The sequence below is a fragment of the Rhinolophus ferrumequinum genome, chromosome 15 (assembly GCF_004115265.2).
Source record: "Rhinolophus ferrumequinum isolate MPI-CBG mRhiFer1 chromosome 15, mRhiFer1_v1.p, whole genome shotgun sequence".
NCBI classification, from domain to species: Eukaryota; Metazoa; Chordata; class Mammalia; order Chiroptera; family Rhinolophidae; genus Rhinolophus; species Rhinolophus ferrumequinum.
Genome location: NC_046298.1, coordinates 31,935,506 through 31,959,945, shown reverse-complemented (window position 1 = coordinate 31,959,945; position 24,440 = coordinate 31,935,506). Strand labels below are relative to the sequence as shown.

At 50.3% G+C, this 24,440-nt stretch overlaps 1 long non-coding RNA gene across 2 annotated transcripts in view; it reads left to right on the top strand.

Annotated features, from left to right (window-relative positions):
• LOC117034369 (uncharacterized) overlaps positions 1 to 24,440 on the top strand; it is a 127,424-nt gene that overhangs the window by 7,723 nt on the left and 95,261 nt on the right. For both annotated transcript variants that reach the window (XR_004425079.1, XR_004425080.1), the window contains exons 4-5: positions 750 to 917; positions 10,537 to 10,705. This is a non-coding gene — a long non-coding RNA (uncharacterized LOC117034369). The remainder of the gene's footprint in view (positions 1 to 749; positions 918 to 10,536; positions 10,706 to 24,440) is intronic.

Genomic DNA, 24,440 nt, shown 5'->3' with positions numbered 1-24,440 from the left:
GAGGGAGACATAGTCCCATCCTGGGGGCTGTCACGATTCCTGTCCCAGGATGCTTGCAGACGTGGCCACAGACCCAGCCTGGGCAAGGGCTCGGATAACAATATCATGATGCTATTGCATGATAGCAGCTCTCCTTGATGTCCTAGAGCTCTCCACTTGCTTGGAACCCTAATATTGGACACTCAGTCATTTAACTAATTCCTTAGTTTTTTCATTTGTGAGTTGACTGACTCCCCTGCTTAGAAACTAAGCATCAGGATTGTGACATACTCACAACAGGGATGGTATTTATCCAGAGTTCGCAACGTGCCAGGTATCACATGGGATGACAGGGTGGTGCGTCCCAGTAGGTCACTGCGGTATGGAATGTCAGTGTCCCCATCTGACAGTTGAGGACACGGAGTTCCCGGAGGGGCTGAGTGGAATTGTCAAGGTGGCACAGCTCCTGTCCAAGGCTGAGGAGGAATGGGGTTTGACTCCAGGCCAGGGGATCACAGTCCCCACATTCTTAATCAGGCCTTCACAGTGCTTTGCTAAATCAGAGTTTGTTGACTGAACAAGTGAACTGTGAATTTGAGAGGCCGCGGGGTATAATGTAATGTCTGGCGGAAAGTTCTCGTCGCTGGGCAGATTTGGGTGCACATGGGGCTCTGCCACACGTTCCCTGGTGACCTTTGCTGAATTCCTGAAAGTTTCTAAGCCTCAGTTTCCTCCTACACAGAATGGAGCTAGAAATATTTCTTTTTCAGGTTGTGAGGCTTCGAGATTGTGAATGAAAAGGCTGGGTCCTTGGAACGTGCTGGATAGAAGAATGCATCGAGACTGTCTTTGGGCCAATTCCCGGAATCCCAGAAATAAACGGCCAGAGGGGCCACCAGGAATCACATCTCGGCCACCCACAAGCTGGGTGACCCTGGGTGAGTCTCTTGAACATGCTAGGCTATAGCATATTTTTTTTTTCTGTCACGGTTCCTGCCTCAAGGGCTCTCAGAAGGGAGGAGAGCTGGGCCTGTAGAAAATACTAAACAAATGTCTGCTTGGCATCTCCATGAAGGTGCTCGCTCCCACGTCCTGCCGTGTTCCCATGCCTGCCAGTACCTTGCCATAGGAAACGTGGCCCAGAACTGGCAGTGTCAGCATCACCCGAGAGCCTGTTAGAAATGCAGTCTCAGCCCCCGCCCAGAGCTCCTCAGTCAGAACGCAGGGCTTTGTGAACACTGGTCTGACCGTTGAAGGAGCACCACCCTGGGATACTTGGGAGACAGAGGCCACCTGTCCCCAGGTGGTGGTTGCCCAGCAACTCGCTCTCTGTGAACCTGCCAGCCCCTAGGCCCTGCACTCGTCCCTCGCATGCTACTCTGTCGTGCAGGGGCTGAGGGGCTTCATTTCGCAGGCTCCCACATCATCACCCAACATCTGGCTGGAGAGAGGATCTGGTGAGAGACAGGAGGGTGGACTGGAGGAGAGAGAAGCTGGCAGGTCTCCCCCGTCTCCTCCCCCTGCTCACTGTCTCAGTGGTGGTGCTGCTTGCACGGACAGGATCTCGCCAACCCTGGCTCCTCTCTGTCCCTCCAGCTCTGGGGTGCTAGCAACTTCCTGACGGTGCTTTCTTAGCCCCTTGACTCCACTGGTTTGGCTTCTTAGCTTTTCCATCGCCAGAGCAACCAGTTCCCTGTATTGAATTCTCTCTTTTAAATGCTCAGGGAAGTTTCTGTTTTTCTTGGTTGGATCTAGTGATCCACCCAGGCTCCCACTGCATGGGGTAGGGGTCTTAGAGGCAGGTGGTTTGGACACGGGTTCCAGCTCTCCTGCTGACTTGTGCCACAACCCTGGCCTACTCCCAGAGGAGGATCTGGGCTCCGTGAGGCCCCTTCTCTCTTGCTCCAACACCCCGTCTGGCCCTTGCCCAGGCCTTCCTCACCTGTTGTAGGTGGAGTGCATAAATGGCCTCAGGTCTTCACTCCTTCCTGGGTCCAAACCCTTTGCCATGGACTTTGTAGCTCCTTCTACCAAGTTGTGGGTAGATTTCCTTGTCCCTGGAGTCTGGCTTTCACCCTCTGACTTGCTTTGGTTGATGGGATGTTAGCAAACATCCCACAAGTAGGAGCTTAGAGAAACACTTACCTCCTTCCACTAGTGTAGTGCTCTTGAGCTTCTGCCATCTGCATGAGCAATGCCTGTGCTGGTCCACGGAAGGGTGAGAGGCATGCAGAGTCAAGCGGCCCCATTCACCACAGGGGAACTCATAGATGGGTGAGTAGGTTAGCCCAGTGTTAGCAGGGACACCTCGCTTACCACCCCAGATGCACAGGGTGCTATCCTTGGATGCCATGATATTTCTGCTTTTGTTATGCAGCACGAGTGTGGGAAGAGCTGGCTGATACATGCTCGCCAAGGCAATGAGGAGCTCTCTTCATATTGCCCCAAAGGCATGGAGTGTGTGGGAAATGGCACGTGAGAACAGTCTTTGTGGACAGGTAGACCGAGACTGAGACTCCAGTTCTGCTTCTTCCTAATGGGTATCGATCCTGGGGAACGTCAGTTTGTTTCTGTGGGCCTCAGTTTTGTCCCCAGTAGAATAGGGATAATAATAGGACCTACCTCATAAGCGGTTGTAGGGATTGAGGTGATGTATGTAAACATAGCATTTGATAAAGGCATCATTGTTATAAGCAGAATTAATGATGTTATGTTATAAAAACCAACAACCATGATCTAATTTTGCCCTCTCTCTGCTCCCTGACATGTGCTCCACTTGCCATTCTTTAAGTGCCCCACTCTGTTTTATGCCCCAGGGCCTTTGCATGTGCAGTTCCTTGTCCCTGGAGGGTCGTTTCCCTCCCTTCCAACTAGTGAGTCTCCTCTTTTCATCCCTGCTTAAGTGCAGCCAAGAACTGAAGGATAATTATCTGAACATTTCACTTCTCCCTCTTGTCCTTTTGGGCTGTTACATGCACGAGAGTATTCTTCATTTAATTCTAGGGTCCCCTGGGGTTAGCCATCTCTCTCACTGTGGAGTGTGAGAGTTCACTCACACTTGGGCCAACGTGATAAAACACTCATGGTATTTTCCCCGAGGTACAAGATGTAAGGACATGGCACTGTGGCAGAAAAAACATTGGCATGGCAAAACGAAGCTTTATTATATCAGTTCTGCAAACACAAGCTCACTGTGAAACCGCTGCATTCACTCATTGATTCATTTGGTCAATGGGCAGCAAATGTTTATGGATCACCGGCTCTGGGCCAGGTGCTTGGGTGGCTCTAGGTTAACGGCTGTGAACAACAAGCAAGGTCGTTTCAGTCAGGGCCCGCAGTCCATCAGAGAGGACAGACATATGCCTGGGGAAGTGTTTCAGGGAGGCTCTTGAGATGGCTGTGAGGGGTCAGCCCGGTGTGGAGATGGACAGAGCTATTCCAGGCATCCACCTGGGTAAGGGAGCTGGTGGGGGGAGGGGGCACTAGGGGACCACCCAGGGGGCTGAAAGGGGAGAGTGAACTGTGACGGGACCGTGGTCAGAGAGCCCGGCCGAGGTCAAATCACGACGTCAGGGCAGGCATCTGGGCAAGACCAAGCAGGTGAGGTCCGGTCACCCCCATTTCACAGACAGAGACACTGAGAGACCATCTCCATCAGTCACCTCTTGGGGAGGGAACAATAGCCTAAGGAGCACTGCAGTCTGGATGTCACATTTTATGCCTCAGGAAACCTGGAGGCTGGTTTCACCAAGGAAATAAATACATGAATAAAACAAAACAAAACAAATACACAGAATATTTATTTTAGTGAATAGAAGTGGACTGCCTTTCCCTGACCCAAAGGAGAAAGAGAACCTTGGTTGGATGGCATTGCCATCTATCATCTCAGGCAAGAGGGAGGCGGGCCCTAGACCTGCGTGGGAGTTGTTTCCCTGGAGACTGGCTGTCTAACATCTTTTGTATTCACTCCTCTAAGATGGGGTGGGGGTAGCTGCTCCTTGCATTCAGATGCTGGGTGCATCATTTGGGAACATGTTCAGTTGCAGTAATGGAGAGGCTAACAGAGGGGTGGGTGTTTCAGGCAGGCGCGGCTGGAGGTGGGTAGTCCCGGCAGGGACCCCTGCCCCCCGTCCCCCTCCCCCATACACATACACACACACCTTTTGGTCTCACGATCACAAGGTGGAGGCTCCACCTATGAGACTCATTCCAGGAAGATTAAAGAGAAGATGCATGGTCTTGTCGTTCTGGAGAGACCCTTTTCCAGCAGTTCCCCTCTGTCGCATTGGTGGGGACTGTGTCACCTACCACTCTCCACTGCAAAGGAGTCTGGGAAACTGCATATTTTCAGTTGGCTCCATTGCCAAGCCAAACAAAACCCGAGGCCCGTCAACAAGGAGGGATGGGGTGGGGAGCAGACCCGGTTAGGCAGCCAGCAGAGGGCCGAGAGCGCTGTGTGGTCACATCTATTACCTGTCGCTCTCCTGATTCGAAGATGCAGGAGACTTTAAAAGAAAAAAAACACAAACCCTCTGATGAGATATTTATTAGCATTCTGAATGTTTCATTTATGGCCTCATTAAAACTAAAATGAGTTAATGTGTTTCTAGGGGGTTGGGAAAGTAAGGGATCAGTGTTTTTGGCCAAGACTTCCCTCGCAGATGGCTTCTTTCACGACTGTCATTTCACAAAGAAGGAAATTGAGGCATAGAAAGGTTGAGGGTTTGCCCAGAATCACCAGAGTGGGGTGGAAGCCAAACAACTCCGGCCTGGCCCCCTCAGTCCTAGCCTGGGGTGCGGGTGTTGTGCGAAGCTGCAGGAGAAGGTGGGCACACGTAGAGGTGCGGGCATGCTGGGGAGGAGGGCGTCCGGCCTTCTTAATCGCACCCCTGGGAGGTGCTGCATGTTAGGGTGCCCACTGCTTCCCTCTCCCGCCTGCTGCCCCCAAATCTCTCTAGGGCTCCCACTCGATCCCAGATTTTCTGAGTCAATTTTCTTCACTCAGAGCTTGGCCCTGGGAGGGCCAAGCTGTTTCTGTTTCTGGCTGAGAGCCTCTGCCTGAATTCGCTGTGCTCTTTGGGGCCAAAGAAGGCTCTGCTGTGGCTGGCAGGGCTGTGGGGTCACCGATCGGAGCCCCGATGGGCCATTGGCAGCCTGCGTTCACAGCCATCTCCACACATCACCAAGAGGTGGGCACGGCGCTAAGTCTCCCCTATGTTTTGGTTTCTTCTTTCTCAGAGCGGGCAGCACAAGGCCGCTCACAGCACTGCTGTGAGGAAGGAAAGAGGTACCTGGCTCAGGTGAGAGCTGTGATCACCACGGCAACACACATCCAAGGACGGGCCCTTGTAGGAAGTAGGTCCATCAGCCGCTTTCTCATGCTCCCACTCAGCCCTTGTGAGGCTCGGTGCCTGCCTTGGAATGTGGGAACATCCCCCAGGTTTCCCTGGGAGGGTGAGTTTTAGAAAAACATTTCCGTAGTTAACAAACATTTACTGAGCATTGATCGCATACCAGGCCCTTTGCCCGACCTTTCCCTGGACCCTCTCTTGCATACATAACTGGACGTCAGACCACGCTTGGAGCAGTGAGGATAAAACGTCTGCAGAGCTTCCCAAGCCCATTCCTATGCTAAGCGATCCTCGCCAGAGTCTGGTTCCCTCGTGCCCAGCACAGAGGAGGCAGGGCCCTGACACATGGCCTGTACCTTCCTAACTCACGGAGTCATTCATCCGCTGTGAGTAGGCAGACGCGGTTCAGGCAACTTACTGCAACCCCTTCCTGGAAACCCAGTTGGAAGATGAGTGATGAAAGAGATTGGGAAAACGCAGCTTAGAAATCACGTTACAGTAAAGTCGTGTTCCTGAAACAGGGCTGTCCGTCAACGAGGTCATAAGAATAACAGCTTTCCATAAAAGCAAAACACAAAGAACCCAGTCCTGTGTGACCCTTTACACGGGAGGCCATTTTACCCCATCCTGTAAAGGCGGCAAACAATGAACACATCTAATGTCCCAGAGACCCTGCCACAGAGGGGCTACCGCCGAACAAATTAACTCTTTTGTTTATTGCAATTGGCTTTTTTGTCTAGGGTCCACTTTATAAGTCCATAAACATTGAATTAACAATTTGTTTCATTTTTTTTTAGAATGTTGACGGGCTTTAGGGCATTATATGGAAGGAAAAGTTTTCTTAAGAGAATTGCTCAAGGAATTCTGATCTTACTATACCTTCCTTTCTTGGAAAAGGTCCCAGGGGCATCCAGAATTCATCTTCAAACCTTGGGGCGCTGTCATCGGTGTTCAATTCCCATTTCTCGCTGGTGATTCTGTTTCTTTCTCATGAAAGGAATTTTTGAAATAAAAAGCTTACCGAGCTGAGGTAGTGCCAATTAGGACAGTATCAGGCTTCAAGTCACAAATAGTCTAACCGGAAGTGACTTAAACCAGCACAGGGACTTTTTTCTCACATGATGAGATGTCTGTAGAAAGGCAGCTGCTGGCATCTTTTCCTTTTCTCCACAAGAGCAATTATGCATCTCCTATGGCTTGTATTAGTGTCCTGTGGCTGCTGTAACAGAGTACCACACGCTTGGTGGCTTAAAACAACACACAGTATCTTAACAGTTCCGTAGATCAGAAATCCGACACGAGTCTCACTGGGCTAAAAGTAAGGTGCCAGTGGGGCTGCCTTCCTTCTGGAGCTCTAAGGGTGAATCCGTTTCCTGGCCTTTTCCAGCTTATAGGGGTGACCCCCATTCCTTGGCTCATGGCCCCTCCCTCCATCTTCCAAGCCAGCGAGGTGCAGCTCTCCGCCTTTCTTTCATCATCACATCTCTTTCTCTGATCTTCTCTTCCACCTCCTTCATCCACTTTTAGGGACCCTGTGGTTCTATTAGGCCCACCTGGATATTCCAGGGTACTCCCCCCATCTCAAGCTCAGCTGATTAGGAAACAATTCCACCTGCTGCCTTAATGCCTCTTTGCCATGTAATGCAACTTTGTCACGGGTTCCAGGGAGCAGGATGTGGACACTTCTTTCAGGGGGCACCATTCTGTCTACCACACTGTTATGGCCTGTCCCACCATGGTCAAGATGGCTGCTGCGTCTCCAGCCATCATGTTGGCATTCAAGGGAGGAAGGGAGGAGAAGCTTTCCAGGACTGCGCCAGCTGGGTCTGTGCCTTTTTCATTAGGAAAGCAAAAGCTTTCCCAGTGGTGACCCCGCAGAGTCTGTTCACATCTCACAGGTCAGAACCTGGCCACTTGGCGAGCCACATGAAGCTACGAGTAAGGCTGGTAAGGTACACGATAGGTTTCCTCTAAATCAGAAGGTGACAAGGGAGAGGGTGGGTGTGAATGACTTAGGAAATGCGTCGACAGTACCTGCCACAGCCCCCTTCCCAAGTCCCTGAACTCACTTCAGCCAGTCTTTGCAGACAGGGCACTGGGAGGTAGGAAGTGGTAGCTTCCAAGAGCATGTCTTTAAAGTTTTCCAGTGGAATGTAGTTGGCAGGAACTCTGGGAGTTCTAAGAAGAAACTTCAAAATCTGCCCCTGGAATTGTGGGGGAGGCTCCAGGCTTTGGAATGAGCTGTCCTGGGTTCTAGCACCTTCTTGACTTGGAAACTAGAGAGAATATATGCAAAGTGCCCAGCCTGTCTGGTTCCAGGTGGTGCTCCGCAAAGCTCGAGTGCCACCCAGGGCAGGTGTGGGATCAATGAGTCAAGCGTGGCCGCAGGTGGGTCTGAAGATGCAGGTACTGTTTTGACAGCAATATGGCGATGGAAAGGCTATGGGTTCCCCCCCCCACTGGTGCTTCTGTTTTATGGACCTTTCTGGCCCAACCATAGAAGTCTTGGTTATATTGAATGGTGGCCTCATTAGGGGATATTAGCATATCAGCAAACTGTGTGTTTTGCCTGGAAAACTGGTCATGCTTCTATGTCCTAGCTGTATTCTGGGACGCTGTCATTGTTGATTTCCCGCCCAAACGCACTGGTTTTGCCTTACCTCATTTTACTGACCTGCAGTTATGGAAACAAATATCATCGGCAGTTTGGGTCCCTCCTAGAGGCAAGAGCTACTGAGGACCCACTGAGCAAGCCCCAACGCTCGCATGCCCCAAACAGCGTGGTGCCTCTTCCAGCCCATTCGAATACCACGTGCTCAAAAGAATCTGGGAAATAAAATCAGAGCTAATTCAACTTAAACTTTTGAACCTTCCATCCACTGGCCACTGTGCCCACCTCCCGTGGGAACGCAGACAGGGACAAGGTGGGCTCCCTGCCCTTGAGAGGGAAAGGAAGACAGAAAGAGAACTCGCTCCCAGAGGTTGGGTCCCTGCACTGTGCTCCCCTGATTACCTCTGGGCGATGTTGGGCAGGTGACTAAACCTTTCCAAATCTCAATGACCTCACCTGTGAGGGGGGTGATAACAGCACCTCCCTCCAGAGCCGTTTGGAGGACCTTGTGTGGAAAGTGCAGGGCGGGGCCTGGCAGAGGCCTGGCAGGTAGGTCGTTCTGTGCAAGCGCTGGCTTTCACTCTGGTTATTATCATTGTCGATGTTGGCAAACAGCTCACATACGCAGCATCTGGATGGAGCTGAACCACATGGCACGGTCCCATGGAATAGGAATGTAATTTGAGTCAACTAGAGTCGCCACTCTGTTATCAGGCTCTCAGAATGAGCTTTACACGACAGCATGAGTGTGGCCTCTGGCTCCAAGCCTAGTCTCCCTGGCTCCATCAAGCTTCTTCTCCAAGTCGTACGTACGCCAGCTTCCTCACTGAAATAACGGGACTTGTGAAGATGCCCCACTCCCAGGACTGGCTGTGTGGGCCGGACCAGGTCATACAGGAAGGTGCTGAGGACACAGTGGGTCTTCCATTAACCCTAGCGGTTCCTCTGCACACTTAACTGCAAGAAACAAATCCTGGAAGAATGCCATAAGGTAGTTCCTACCAGCAGCCCCATTTTGTAGATGGGGAAACTGAGGCACAGAGAGGCACAGCCACTGGCCCTGGGTCTACAACCAGTGTGTGGTTGGGTGGGCTTGAAACTCAGCCTGAAGGGTGATTTCAGGGATGAGTGAAATCAGTGAGCTGGGTCCCAGCTCAATATGTGACCCCTTCCCCAGGTCTTGTCCCAAAGCTGGTGACAGGGAGCTTCCCTGCAGTGAGTTTGCTTCAGGGCATCTTTCTCACGTTCCTCCATGCTCCAGGCCGGTTCTTTGTCCCTAGGGAGAGGCTAGGCAGTGAGAACCTGGGAATTCTCTTATCTCTTCCGAGCAGGATGCGTCCTGTGTTGTGTCCCCACCAGGTTTCCAAGTGCCCTGATGAGCTTGCAGATTTCACAGGCGATTGCTCAGCCGCCCTCCGGCCCAGCTTTGGGGGGGCTGTGTTTTGTTTGCCAGCCCCTCGGACCCGGCCTGGCTCCCCATGTCCCTGGACTTTTCTGCTGCTCCCGGGCCCCCCTCTACCCTGCATGCCTGTCCAGGGACAGCTCTCTGAAATGGCAGGGGTGAATTCCTGCCTAGGAGGGAGGGGGGATTTCCGCCCATTCTTTGTGAGGGGGTAAGGGGTGGGTTCCCCACCTGGGAGGGAGCCAGTGGGGGACGCAGCGCCCGCTCAGCCCTCAGGGGCACTCTGCAGGCAGGCGAGGGAGGGCAGGAGAGGCCTGCCTGCCTGGCCTGGGCTGGGTTTCCATCCTCCTTCACCCCATCAATGCCACTCTCAAGCCACGAGGGAATGGAAACAGGTAATTAATGTAGTTCTACCAAGGAGTGTGGGCGGTGGTTCTCACTCTTACCCTCAGGGATGTTTGTTTGAAAATGCAGGTACTTGGCCTCTGGTTTCTGAGTCAGACTCCTTAGGAGTGGGTGGAACCACGATTCATAGCTTACAGCAGGCCCTGCGTAATTCTGACCAGGCACATTTGGAGAAATGCTGGTCTGGCAGCTCGGGCAGGTTCTGGAGTCAGGCAGGCCGAGTTTTATCTTCACTGCTATGTCTCCTGATCTCGCTGAGTTTTGGAGCCTCTTGGAACCTCAGTCTCTTCCTCTCCGGACTGCTATTCTCTCTCTTAGGGTTTTTTTGGGAGAAATCCCAGGGTGCTCTGCACACACCAAGCACGGAGAGGGTTTTCAGGAAAGGATAGGGTCGGAATCAAGAGTAGAGACCTTGAGCACCCTCTGAGGCCTCATTTTAGGTACTAGAACTGTTCGCATGGAAATTTCCAAATGTTGACAATAATACAAGGGACTCAACTTCTTTTCTTTTTCTTGGGGTCCAGGAATCTGGAATCAGGAAATGCCAAGTGATCCTGGCATTCTCAGAGATGAGGGGTTGGGGCCAGATAGGGTCTGACGCTTCTGTGCCTCAGTTTCCTGCTGTATAAGCTGGAGGGATTACAGTTCTTACTTCACCAGGGCTTGGAGGATTTAATGTTATCGATGTGGCATGGGAAGCCCTCAGGGCACCGGTTGCTGGCGCTCACGGTTGGAGAGTTAGCTGACAGTGTTAGCGTTGGTGCTAGTGGTGTCTCTCTTTTTAACAGATGAGGAAACTGGAGAGGCCCGGAGGAATTCCCCACTTGCACAAGATTCCTGTTGATGAACGGTGGGGCTGGGATTTGAATTGAGGCCTTCTAGGATCTTCTCCACGATCTGGGCTGTGGACACGGCGGAAGAGGCCCGAGTGGCAGAATCAGCAGGTTCCTAGACAAGGTGGGTCTACTCCCCGGTTTGTCCAACTCCTATGGTCTTTTTTGAAAGTCAGTATGAAGGGGAACCTGATGAGGTTCTCAGAGTTTTGGGGTCCTTGTCTTTTTATGAACTTCCTACTTTATCATAGGGAATCCCCAGCTATTCTCTCATCCAGGGTTTCTGTTGACCCAAAGCAGGAAGCTGCAGGCTCAGAGCTGATTTTACATTTATTGGCTTATGTTTTCCCAAAGCAGGGACGCAATACAACCTGAAATACGGTGGCTGAACACATGGCCTCATGCTGTCTTCCAGAGACGTTTTTTGGGGGTAGGGAGAGGAACACACACACACACACCCACACACGTACACACATTTATTCACATGTGCACATTTACATATATAAACGCACCACACATACATATGCAAACACAAATACAGTTTTGCTCATGCACACATCCATTCGCATACACACTTATGCATACCAACACACATGCACACGTGTGCATACACCACACACACACATATATATAATACACCCTGGGTGGTGTAAGATGGATCCGCCATTGGTCTCACTACAGTGAACCCCTGCTGGGCTGGAAAGGCGCTAAGACAGGTTGGCTTTTTGCAAGCATCTAATACAGGTGGCTTCTGCATTCTAGAAATGTCACTAGGTACCCCCAACTCATGCTTCAATAAATTCATCACCTGCTGGAGGATCTCACTATCAGAATGAACCACTTGGACACTTAAGGCCTTTTCCTGAAGATTTTCTATCACAGAATCAACAGAGTAGTCTTCCCTTCCCAGGAGTGTGGACCAAGAGGAAAACCTGCCCAAACATGACCTTTTGGGCATCTCTTTACATTAAAAGTCCACATGTTTTTTTGCTTTGCCTTCCATATTATAGACAGATATTTTTCAAAACCATTGTGTTCCTCCCATCATTTTAGCAAAAAACGATGATTCCCCCCCCACACACCCATCATCCTCTTTATCGCTACTCTTCTCATGGTCTCTTTGTTTGAAAAGCCAAGTTGACCTTAAGGTGATAAACTGAAATGCAATCTCCTCTTCCTAAATGTCAGTCATTCACACTTTAGTAAGAATGACAAAACAATCTTAAGAGTAGGCTTTCAATGACAACATGAAATGAGGCCATTAAAACCCAGGATCCCTGAAGGGGCAAGAATAGGAGATACTGACACCCTTAAAGGAGTCAAATATAATGAAGGAGTCGGAACAAAGCCATTTTGCCAGTGTCCCTATTGGGTCTTAGCCTCCCCTAGTTCTCTGGTCTGTGTGTGGCTGTAACTGGGGACAAAATTCTCCCATGGAAACTTCTCTCCCTGGCCAGAGCTCAACTGTCTGGTCCCTCCTCCATCACCCTCTGTTCCATCCCATCACAGAGAAGGCTTCTGGTTTGTTCTTCTCTTTGTATCTCCCCCTTTTCTTCAGTTTGACAAGACACTGAGAATATCAGTGTGTAGGGCTCTTCTCAGAATATATGGCATCACCCAAACCCTTGCACAAACCCTTAAACTTTGTCCAATATATATGACATGTTATCCTACATGTGCAGCAATAAATTTTTAGTTAAATTATTATTTGTTTACCTAAGTGGCATCATAGATGTACATATTCTTAATGTCTGCTTCTTGTTGTCTGGGTTCAAATCCCAATGCCTGCCACTTGCTGGCTGTGTGACCTTGGGCAGGTTAGTTTACCTCTCTGTGCCAGTTTTCTAATCTACAAATGTGGATAAAAACAGTACCGAGGCTGTTGTGAGGATTAAATAAGTCAAGACACGTGAAGTCCTAGGAATGGTGCCTGGTACATGCATGTGAGTTCCCCAAACTATCGGTGGAATTCGCCCCACGTTGGGAAAGAATAATTTGACTTTTCACACCCGACAGTGGAGTACGATCCTTTGCAGTGCAAAATCATTCCATCCTGTACCGAAAGCCTCACTGGGGAGTTGCTCCAGCTCAAGCGTATTCAAAGGGGTGAATTGGTAGAGGGTCCCAGGAAGCTCTGTGGCAGCAGTGTGGTTCCCATGTTGGGAGCACACCTGTTGGTGTGACTGGGGGTGACAGTATTAGCAATAGTTCTTCCTGGTGAGCTGCCCGGGGGCAGGTGGGCCTGAGAACACGGTTGGGTGTGAACCTCTGGTTTGCCGGAATTTGGCTCTTGCACCAGCCTGCCTGGAGCTGCCTGGCCCCCCCAAGTGCCCTCTTGGGTCTCTGTGATCTCCCCAGGCAGGCCTCTGCGGGGCCTGTGCACAGGGGGCCCCTCCGTTTGTGGTGCGACGCATGCCATTTGTCAGTGGCGTGGGGTGACTCCCTGGGCACCCCTTGAAGCGAGCTTACAGAGTTCAAGGCTGGTCGCCTGGGCACTCATTATCAGATCTAATTGTGGGCTCAGATTTCACAAACCAGAGGGTTGCTCAGGTGGAGGACAAGCTGCAAAGGTCACGCCTAAAAGCTTATTAAACCGCTGGTGTGAAAGGTAAGACCATCTGGATGCCATTTGACAACTTAAGTGGTAATTACACCATTTGGCGCAGGAATTAGTGAGAGCTGTGGCTTGAACTGTGGCAGGGACAACTTTTTTTTTGTTTGCAAGGGGGTGGTTTGGGACCGTCGCATCCCAGCAGCTCGCGGTCTTCACTCCTGTTAGGGCTGTAGGTTCTGTCCTGAATTTTTTGGGTGGACTGCAGAGTTGAGACAGGCAGCCATCTCTCTCACCGGGCCCTGCAGCCTTGATAAATAACCAGGAACACCTGCTTTCCCAGCGCTCCCCGTCCCGTCCCGGCAAGGGAGGTGGGGCAACGTCCAGCGGCATTCCTCCTGAGCAATATGGAAGTGTTTAAGCAGGGTTTGCACCAGGCAGGGTAGCTAAGATCTGAACCTTTAAATTACAGCCATTCCCAGGCTGAGGAAAAGTAAATAAACAGTTCACAGCTGCAGCCAACTGAACACAGAACTGGCTATCTCTTCTGATTGCCGGACAAGTAATTAAGTGGGAAATGTGAGCCCTCCCCGTCAGGGTGAGATGATAAAGGTCTGGGGGCAGTAAATCTACCCAGCTCCAGAGACCTCAGATTAACCCTCGCAGGGCTGGCAGGGCCAGGGGTGGCAGGCGAGGGGGACGCCCCGATCAGCAGCCCACTGTCGAGAATGTCAGAAGCTCCCGAACTAAACGGACACCACCCACCTCACCCTGTCTTGTTTAGGGGACATGACACCCAAGAAAGCACTTCAAAACAGTGCTGTCTGCATTTACTGATCCTTCTGGGTTGAGTTGTGTCTCCGAAAGTTGACGTGTTGGAGTCCTAACCCCCAGCACCTCAAAATGTGACTGTACTTGCCGATGGGGCCTTTAAGGAGGCAATTAAGTAAAAATGAGGTCATTAGGGTGGGCCCTGATCCAATTCAACTGGTGTCCGTATAAGAGATTAGGTCGGACAGAGACAAGCACAGAGGGAAGACCATATGAGCACACAGAGAAAAGACAGCCATCTACAAGCCAAGGAGAAAGGCCCCCCGAGAAATCAACCCCGCCCACCCCTTGATCGCCAACTTCCAGCTTGTAGATCTGTGAGAAAATCAATGTCTGTGGTGCTTTGTCATGGCAGCCCGAGCAAACTAATCCACTGATCTTTTGTGTGCTGAGAGCAGTGCGTGTGCTTTATCCTAAGGGCTGACAATGTCAGGGCTGATAGTCTGTACTGACCCCTGCAAGCCATGCACAACACATGTGGCTTCTCGTACTCACCAAAGCAACGGCATGCCCATTTCAGAGATGTGGAAACTGAGGCCTGGAGAGGCTAAGCAAATAGCCCAGGGTCATGCAGCTAGGATATGTGGAGAGATCCTGTTTCCTAGAGTTGGGGTTCTCAAACCTGGCTGCACAGTGGAATCACCTAGGAAGTCTTAGTAAATACGGATTCCTGGGCCCCACCCCAGATGAAGGGAGTTAGAACATGGGTAGCATTTTTCAAGTTACCCCATGTGATTTTCACCTATAGCGAGGGTTCAGAACCACTGCTTTATATCTAATTTTTCTTGCTGGATTCCTTTTTTTTTTTTTTTTTCTAAAGTAGTGTTTTAGCAGGAGCTTATGTCCCATGTGTCACCTCCCATCTTTCCATATTTCTCCAGGTGAGGCTGCTCCAATGTGGTCCTCACATCCACGGTCAATTAGCTTGTGTTTATGCAACTGTCAGCACAGGCTCTGGAGCCCAAATGCCAGGGTTTGAATCCGGACTCTACCACTTACTTGCTGTGTGATTTTAGGCAAGTCACTTGACCTCTCTGGGCCTCAGTTTCCTCATCTGTAGAATGGGGAGAATAAAAGTACCTACCTCTGAGCTTGTTCTTAACCGGGTTAATGTTAGTAAACCCCTGAGAACAATGCCTGGTGCATGGAGAGTGCTAGAAAAATGTTTGTTAGTAACAAAATAAATATCTTGTCTATTTACCCCTGGGTGGTAAGATGTTGAGGGTGGGGGTAGGAATGGGAGACAGAAACTGAGTCTGAGCCGGCTCTGAATTTCCCCCAGGACACAGAGGGGACTTCAGCACATTTTAGTGGGAGGGGACAGGGCGCCCTTTGTCTAAGGCATTCACCGCCACAGGCCCTCACCACACACACATCATCCCCACGAGGGGGGTCATGACAGCCGACCTGTTCTGTTCACATGTAAACCGTGACACCAGCATCCGGAAGTCATGGAGGCCTGCACACACGGAATCTGAGATGTTGTGGCCACGTGGTTTGCGCTGGAGAGAATGAGCTGTGGAGAACCGGGCACCTGGGCAGACATGTGCACAGAGCGAGTGCGGACGGGGTTTTGGGCAGTCCTCCTGTCTTTCTGTCTTCCATGGAGTGCCTGTTCCCCTGCTGTAAGAATTCACATGCTTTTTGTAGTAAAAACATCGTTTTGGTTTTTTCCTTTTACATGTAAGAGTGATGTAAACATTGGCTAAGTCACCCCAGGCATGTTTTAGCATTTCCTGGACATCCTCGTGGCCTAGCAGGGCTGGATGCCTCTCTGTCCTCACCCGTGGAGCACGTGCCTGCCGGTTTTCTGGCCTGTGGCCCTGGAGGGGGCAGGCATGTGTCACCCAGCAGCCTGCCTCGGGGAGCTGCTGCAGAGGACGCGGCCACAGCAGAGATGCTGGTTACATGGAAGCGTGGCTCTCTGGGTGGCTGGGGCCTTGGGGACCTGCTACAGAAGGACTTTGTGTCAGGCTGGCAGGAGCTCCCAGAAGGGGCTGGGGATGAGAACAGAGGTGGGTGTGGCCCCTCCACAGCCATTCACTCCATCAGTTGGTCTGCAGTGTGTGGGGAATTCACTCAGAAAGGGAGCTGCCTGAGCCCCTCCTATGTGTCAGAACCCTGGGGTTCAATACCCGCTTGCCAGTTAACGGATAACTTTCTGTGCCTCAGTTTCCTCTTCTATAAAATAGGGATAACCTACTTTAAAGGGCTGCTAGGAGGAGCAAACACCTTAAAACAGGCGCCAGTGCCTGCCACTTAGTCATGAGGCTCTTGTTACAATCGTAGTTGTTTTTCTTATAATAACTCTGAGCGGTGTCCATTCGCAGGCGTGGACCTGGAGCTCAGGAAAGTGCATTTATTTATTCAGTCCTTTCAGCCAATAGTGATAGCCCTGGATTGGGCACTAGCACCTAACAGGAAACAAAGCAAGGTTCCCACCCTTGGGAAATTCTCCATCCCCTGAGGGAGGCAGCCATCAGTCAGATGATCTCCCAGGAGGATAATCCCAAATCTGGAAGGTGCTAGAACCAGCAAGACTAGGGCAAGGAGAACATGTGGCAGGAGTCCTGATGGAGACCAAATGAGGCCCGAGCTGGGATCTGAGGGAGATGTAGGAGTTCACTAGGCAGAGAAGAGGAACAGTGTCCAGGCAGAAGGAACAGCCTGTGTGCAGAGCTTGTGCTGTCAGAGAAATGAAAGGAGGTGCTGGTAGGACAGCTGGGGTGCAGAGACAGAGGTAGACCCTGCTTATTGTCCCCCCTCTTCCATAGTAATAGAATGTTTAAGTAGGCCCATTGCAATTCGGAATAAAGACGGCTTTCCCCCGCCTCCATTGCAGCTGAGAAGTGTATGTGACAAGCCCTGGCTAATGTGAGAAGGGACACGTGTGCCCATCAAGGGGAAGGCAGGGCCTCCTCTTCCCCCATTTCGTGTCCTCCCAGGCATGGTGGTGAATTATCACAGCCCAAGTGAGGGACCCCACAACTTACAGGAGAGGAAAGAACCCAGTGACTTTAGAGAGCAGAACTCAGATGTTTATGTGAGGAAAATAAATTCTGCAGACATCTTGTTTAGCCACTGATATTTTGGTTTTTGTTTAGGGCAGCTGAAGCCTCTGTGACCCAGTCAAGCTTTAATGGTGGGGAGCCAGGCAGTGGCCAGGAAACCCCCACTGTGCCCGCTCTTTGGCATGGCCTTGGGAATTACTCCTGGCCATTCAGACCTAATCCTTCTCTCCGGTCCTAATGCGAGCCAGCACAGTCCTCTTAAGTTGTTGTTTTGACTTAATTCAGCCCAGCTGAGCTTCAGTTACATGGGAATAATACTCTGATCTGATACAGCCTTCTAGGTCATGATACACTGCTGTTTTCCTCGGAGCCACGGGAAGCTGATGAGAGGTTGCAGGACTAACCTAAGGTCACAAGGCTAGTAAATGGCAGAGCCAGGGCCCTGAGCTTCTTACCAGAGTTCCTGTCGATGCTGAGGCTGGTACAGGTCAGGAGAGACACTCACTCCACTCCCTTCTCCCCCTTTTTACAGCCGTCCTGCCAGTAGGTGCCTGGGGGAATTTGCACCCATTGAGAGCAGGAGGCGGGCACCGTGCACAGCTGAGTAGAAAGTAGAAGGATGGAAAGCCTGAGTCGTGAAGGGCAGCACAGAGCCCTCCATCAGTATCCCTTCCTGAACACGGGTCTATCCCGGGATGCAGTTCCTTTTGGCTTAGGCCAGTTTCAGTCGGGATTTCTGTTGCTGGCCACTGTAGCATCTTAACCAGGAAGCTTGGGCCTGGTATTCACTGTCTGCACCTTCCCGGGGCTGGAGTGTTGTTAGGATTTTCCCAGAGCTGTCGCTTCTCTGGACTGACCCTCCTGAGTTCCTTTGGCTTTTGCTTATGGCCCCACCTCCTTCTGCATGAGACCTGTTTCCTCAGGTTCTTGGTGATGTTGCTGATCCTACCCCACCATGGACAGGATGGACTCAGGTTGGTCTTCATTCTAAAGGAGGGACTCGTAGCATCACTGGGGTCGCACAGACTGGGAGCACTGGGACTCATCCCTCTCCTCTGGTACTGGGAGCTCCCAGTTTCCTTGCTCTTGGGAGGCCAACCCCTTCTGATGTGAGAGGCTCCTGGGTGCGGGTGTTATCCCAGGACCATGGCATGTGACCTCCTGGAGCAGATCTTCAGGGAGAATAAGTGGATGAGGAGGCCAGATGAGAGGCGGGTCCCAGAGGATCCCCCACTTACAGAGCCATGGGCTGTGACAGCACCCATGTTTTTCTCAGCTTCCTGCCCCGAAGGCTCCCCACTTGGTAATGACCCAATTCCTCCCTTCCCCACGAGGCCTCTCCCAGCTACACTAAGCTGGCCTGCGATCCCCGCTCGGTGCCCCTCCCATTTGTGGGAGAAGAGATATGGGGCTTAGAATGCGGGTTCCAGGTTTAGCAAAGCTTGCGCTGGGTCCTGGGTCTGCTCCTTACTTGTGGTGTGGGCGTACCAAAGCCATTTACTATCCCAGTTTCCATATTTGTGTAATGGGGATCAAAAGTAGTCCCCCCAAACCTGGGGTGGTTTTGAGGATTTCAGGAGATAGTGGCTGAAAGGAGGTCGGTGAGTCTGAGCAGGGTCAGCAATGGCACAGGACCAGGTAGGCGGAGGTGTGGGCAGCACCGGCTACCTAATGTGTGCGGCCCAGTATGAGGTGAAAACAGGAACCCCGGGTTCTAACATCATGAAGAATTTCAAGTTGGCTATAAAAGAGCACTGAACCAAATGCGGTCTCACTGAGCATGGGCCCTGTACATCTTACTTGGTGGAGCTGCTTTAACAGTTATATCCTGGCACAGAAAGGACCCAGGAAGTGGCAGGACCCCTCGGACACCAAGAGGTCAGTGGCTGATAATCAGTTGTCCACTCCCAGGACCTTTGGGTGTCCATCCGGGATCTAAGTGCAGCAGTATCCAGAGACATTACTCTTTAATGGTGGAATCTGTCCAGTGGCTGTGCACTGCCTGGTGTGGGGAAGGGGGCCATGGCTTTTGGACAGTCTCCCCAACCCCCCAATCCAGCCCAAGGGTCACAACCCCTTGTATGCGGAAGCAGCTGACTTCTGGTTCTGGGTTCCAAGGCAGGTGGCCCCGCCCAGCACAGTGACGTCTGCCGAGGAGACCCCTTGACATCATTGCAAAGGCAATTTTTATGGGAGCGGGTACAGGCCATAAAGTTGTCAGGATGTCAGCTTTGCCCCTTGGACCCTCTTCGCCCATCCCTGTCATCTCACCCTGTGAAGGCCTGGGCCGCTGTGGCCAGTGAATGCTCTCATACCTTGGGCAAGCCTGGGGCACGTGGGTGTCCCCATACTATCTGTGGGCTGCGTCTTGCCACTCGGTGCCAACGGTGCTTCCAGGTGACGTTTGGTTAGGGTAATAAATGGGATGAAAAACTAGTATTTCACTGTATTTTTTCCTGGGGCATCATGACAGATTGAGGGCCTATGGCTCGAAGCAGGCTGGCTGGTTCCAGCTCTTGTGACCTCGAGGCAGAGGAGCAAACGGGCATGTCGCAGGCTTCCCCTCCTCGGCCTGGCCTGACGCCAGAGGCCCCTGGCCTCCATCTCACTGGCTGTCCTGCCAGCGGCGCCTGTGGGAATGTTGCACCCGGCAGAACCCAGGCCCATTTCTCCTGCTCTGAGAGCCTGTGTAGCCTCACAGGTCCCGGGGGAGTGTGTCATCCAAATGGGCAGGCTGCCCAGCCCACAGCTGGCTGAGCTGCGTGGGGAGGAACGGGCCTGCCTCTTCCTCCATCACCCAGGACCGGAAAGGGCCCCGACGGGTGGGTGTCTTGGTGCTTGGCACCTCACTGGCCCATCTAGAAGAACGGCTGCTTCTTTATCCTCTGAGCGAGGCCGGTCAGAGAAACCAGGCTGGAGGAGAGGACTTCCTGAGAAAAAGAATCACCCAACGATCGTGAGCCACTGTCCACACCCTCATTGTCTAAACTCAGGAATCAATTCGATCCAGGTAGCCGGGGACACGTGAGCCTGTAATAAATATGACACTCCTGCTCACTCTTGGAGCTCCGTTCTTTGCCGGGTGCTGTATATATATTACCCGAGGAAATTTTCCTAGCAGCTTCCTGAAATAATAGTAATAAGAAACACATCGCACTTCGTCTGTGCCTGTTCTAACAGCCTAATAGAGAGTGACTCTTGAGATCCTAACAACAGCACTGTGAGGTGGGTCCTTTAATCGTCCCCATTTTGCAAATGAGGAAATGAGCTTCGGAGGGGTTTAGTGGTTTGCCCAAGGTCACACAGCTGGTAAGTGTCCAGAGCTAGAATTTCACTTGGTCAGTCTCCATCCAGAGTCTGTGTATTTCAGTTTTGTTGCTAGTCCACTAAAAATAAGACTGGGACCTAAGAAGGGGGCAGGGAGAGGTGTTTACTTCTCCGGCCACATCTCAAACCCCCTCTCCCCCAGGTCACTAACTACAGGGGACTCTTTTTAGTCCCTCCCATCCAGACTGCACTCTCCTGCCTCAGGGCCTTTGCATAGGCTGTTCCATCTGCTTGGCACACTCTTCCCCCCGCATCTCCCTTGCTTTTACTGCCCATCCTTCGGATCTTTGCTAAATGCCCCTCCCTCAGAGATGTCTTCTCTGCCCCCGCAGCATGCGGTTTGGTCACCCTGTTTTATGCCCCACGATACCAGGCACACTTTTTTTTCACAGCACTGGACACATTTGTGATTTGTAAGCTCCTGGACGGCAGGGGCTGAAGCTGCCCGGCCTATTGTTGCACCACTTGCCCGTTCACATGTGGGTACTTCATTTATATTTGTTAAATGGTTAATCAATAAATGAGTAAAGAAGTAAGACGCGACTTTTGCTTGTCTAGTCCTGAGGATAGCTCCCAGTTTGTGCTTGGAGTAGAGCTTTTGCTGTCCTTGTGTCTATAGCTCCTTTTTTTTTTTTTTTTTTAAAGATTCTTATTCAAAAGATGGCTAACATACAATATTATATGAGTTTCAGGTATATACTGTAGTTGTTCAACATTCATAGATGTAAAGAAGTGATCACCATGATAAGTCCAGCACCCATCTGACACTGTACCACGCTATCACAATATTATTGACTATATTCCCCATGCTGTACATGACATCCCCATGATTGATTTGTTCTATACCTGGACATTGGGACCTCTTATTCCCTGTACTTCCCCCGCCCCTTTTTAATTTTCCAGTTACAGTTGACATTCAATATTATTTTATACTAATTTCAAGGGTACAGCATACTGGTTAGACATTTATATAATTTAAGAAGTGGTCCCCCTGACTAGTCCAGTACCCACCTGGTAGCATACATAGTTATTACCATATTATTGACTATATTGCCTGTGCTGTACTTTACATCCCCATGACTATTTTGTAACTCTCAGTTTGTATTTCTTAATCCCCTCACCTTTTTCACCCTGCCCCCAACCCCTCCCATCTGTCACCCCAACAAATCTAGTACCCATCTGACACCATAGATAGGTATTACAATATTATTGACTATACTCCTTCTGCTATACCCCACATCCCCTTAACTACTTTGTAACAACCAATTTGTACTTCTTAATCCCTTTTCCTTTTTCATTCACCTCCAAACCCCCTCCCATCTGGCAACCATCAAAATGTTCTCTGTATCTATGAGTTTGTTTCTGATTTGTTTTGTTTATTTTGTTCTTTAGATTCCACATATAAGTGAAATTACATTGCATCTGTCTTTCTCTGTCTGACACTCCACTCAGCACAATACTCTCCAGGTCCATCTGTGCTGCCGCAGATGGCAAGAACCCATTCCCTTCCATGGCCGAGCAATATTCCATTGTATACATGTACCACCTCCTCTTTATCCATTCTTTCATCGATGGACACCCAGGCTGCCTCCACATCTTGACCGTTATAAACAATGCTGCAATGAAGGTATAGATGCACATGTCCCCTCAAAGTAGCGTTTTGGGTTTCTTCAGATAAATACCCAGATATGGGATTACTGGGTCCTTCCTTGTCTCTTGTTATAGCCTTTGTTTTAAAATCTGTTTTGTCTGGTATGTGTATTGCTACCCTGGCTTTTTGTTTTGTTTCTATTTTCATGAAACATTTTTTTCCCATCTCTTCGTATCTCTGTGTGTATGTGTTTCAATCTAAAGTGAGTCTCTTGTAGGCAGCATATGTAAGGGTTTTGTTTTCTTGTCTATTCAGCCCTCCTATGTCTTTTGATTAGAGCATTTAATCCATTTACATCAAAAGTAATTGTTAAAAAAAGAACAATCCAAAAAAAAAATAAGTAAAATAAAAAAATAAAACACTTTTCTTAGCCACAGGAAAAAAAAAAGTAATTGTTGATAGATATGTAGCTATTGCTATTTTATTATTCATAATTTTGATCTTTTTTCCCTCCCTGTCTTAAAGAAATCCCTCTAACATTCCTTGTAATAATGATTTGGTGGTGATGAGCTCCTTTGGCTTTTTCTTGTCTCGGAAGCTCTTTATCTGTCCTTTGATTCTAAATGACAGCCTTGCTGGGTAGAATACCCTTGATTGTAGGTCCTTGCTTTTCATCATGAATATTTCCTGTCAATCCCTTCTGGCCTGCAAAGTTTCTGTTGAGAAATTAGCTGACAATCTTATGGGATCTCTCTTGTAAGTTTCTAGTTGCCTTTCTTTGCCATTTTAATTATAATGTATCTTGGTGTGGGCCTGTTTAGGTTCATTTTGTTTGGGACTCTCTATTCTTTCTGGGCTTATATGTCTATTTCCTTTGCCAGGTTAGGAAAGTTTTCAGTTATTATTTCTTCTCATAGTTCTCAATCCCTTGCTTTCTCTCTTCTGGTACCCCTATGATGTGAATGTTGTTATGCTTGATATTGTCCCAGAGGTCTCTTAAACTATCCTCATTATTTGGATTCTTTTTCTTTTTGCTCTTCCAACTGGGTGTTTTCTGCTACCTTATCTTCCAAATCACTGATTTGGTCCTCTGTTTCATCTAGTCTGCTGGTGATTCCTTCTAGTGCATTTTTTTATTTCAGTTATTGTATTCTTTACTTTTGACTGGTTCTTTTTTATGGTATCTATGTCCCTTTTTTTATGCTTGCTGTCTCTTGGTTGAAGTTCTGAGTTCCTTGAGCATCCTTAAACCATTGTTTTGAACTCTGTATCTGGTAGGATGCTTGCCTCCATTTAGTTCTTTTTCTGGAGTTTTCTCCTGTTCCTTTATGTGGGAGAGATTTCTTTGTTTCCTCATTTTAGCTGCCTCCCTGTGTCTGTTTCTATGTGTGAGGTAGGTCTGCTATGTCTCCCAGTCTTAGCTGGGTGGCCATATGTAGTAGGTGCCCTGTGGGGCCCTGGCACAGTCTCCCTGGTCACCTGCTCTGGGTGCTCCAGGAGTGTCCCTTGTGTGTGCCCTCCTGTTATAGTTGAGCCTTGATTGCTATTGGCATGTCAGTGGGTAGAATTGACCCTCAGGCTGATTGGCTGTAGGCTTAGGCCATGTCCACAGCTTACTGGCTGCTTTGCTGGATAATTACCCCAGTGAGTGGGATTCACCTAGTGGACTCTGGTATCTGTTGAGACCACCCTTTGGGTGTGCTGCATGCGGGGCTAATTTGGTGGCGCTCTGCTGTGACCTGAAACCAACCTCCAGGTTTATTGGTTCTGGGGTGTCTAGCTCTTGGGAGGGCTCTAGTGCAGGCCGAGGTCACCCATTGCCTGTGACCAGCCAGGGACCACTTGGTAGGAGCTAAAAAGTGATCCATGGCTTTTTGCTGCTTGTGTTAAACCTGGAGGTATGCGGGAGAGACCACGCTGTGCACAGAGGATGTCTGCAACCACTACCGGGCCTGGGGTAGCTCTGCAAAAATCCAGAACACCCTGAGGCCTGCTGCCATCTGCCAGGTCCCTTAAAGTTCAGCCTCTGACAAAGCCTCACGTGGTATGTGAGTTGGGTGAGGTAGGGTCTCAGGGAATCATTAGAGTGGGAAGAGTTGGATTCACTAGTTAATGTAGATTCTGGTTTGGTGCCAGTGCTGAGTCTGAAGCTACTCAGGAAAAATCTCGGAGCACACCGAAGCCAGTCGTTGCCTGCCTGGGGCCTATGGACTCTGATAATTTTTCAAGAAAGAGCACAATGCAGGTGGGGCTGGCTGCTCTCTGAGAAAGAGCCTCCTGAATTGAGGGAGTTGGGTGGGGCGGGGTCCTAGTGAGTCAGCAGGGCGGAGCCCCAGAGTTCACCAGACCCATCAGATTCAGATTAGTCCGTAAGCGTAAGGGGTGGGCTCAACACATTAAAGATGGCAGCTGCCTGCCCGGCTGTACGAGAGAAGGACTCCAACATAGGTAAAATGGCGACTGTCTTCCAGCCCTGGCCTCAAAGCCACATGTCTCAGTGTGCTCTCCATATGCCTCTGACACCACCTGAGTCACTACCTCGCCGCTG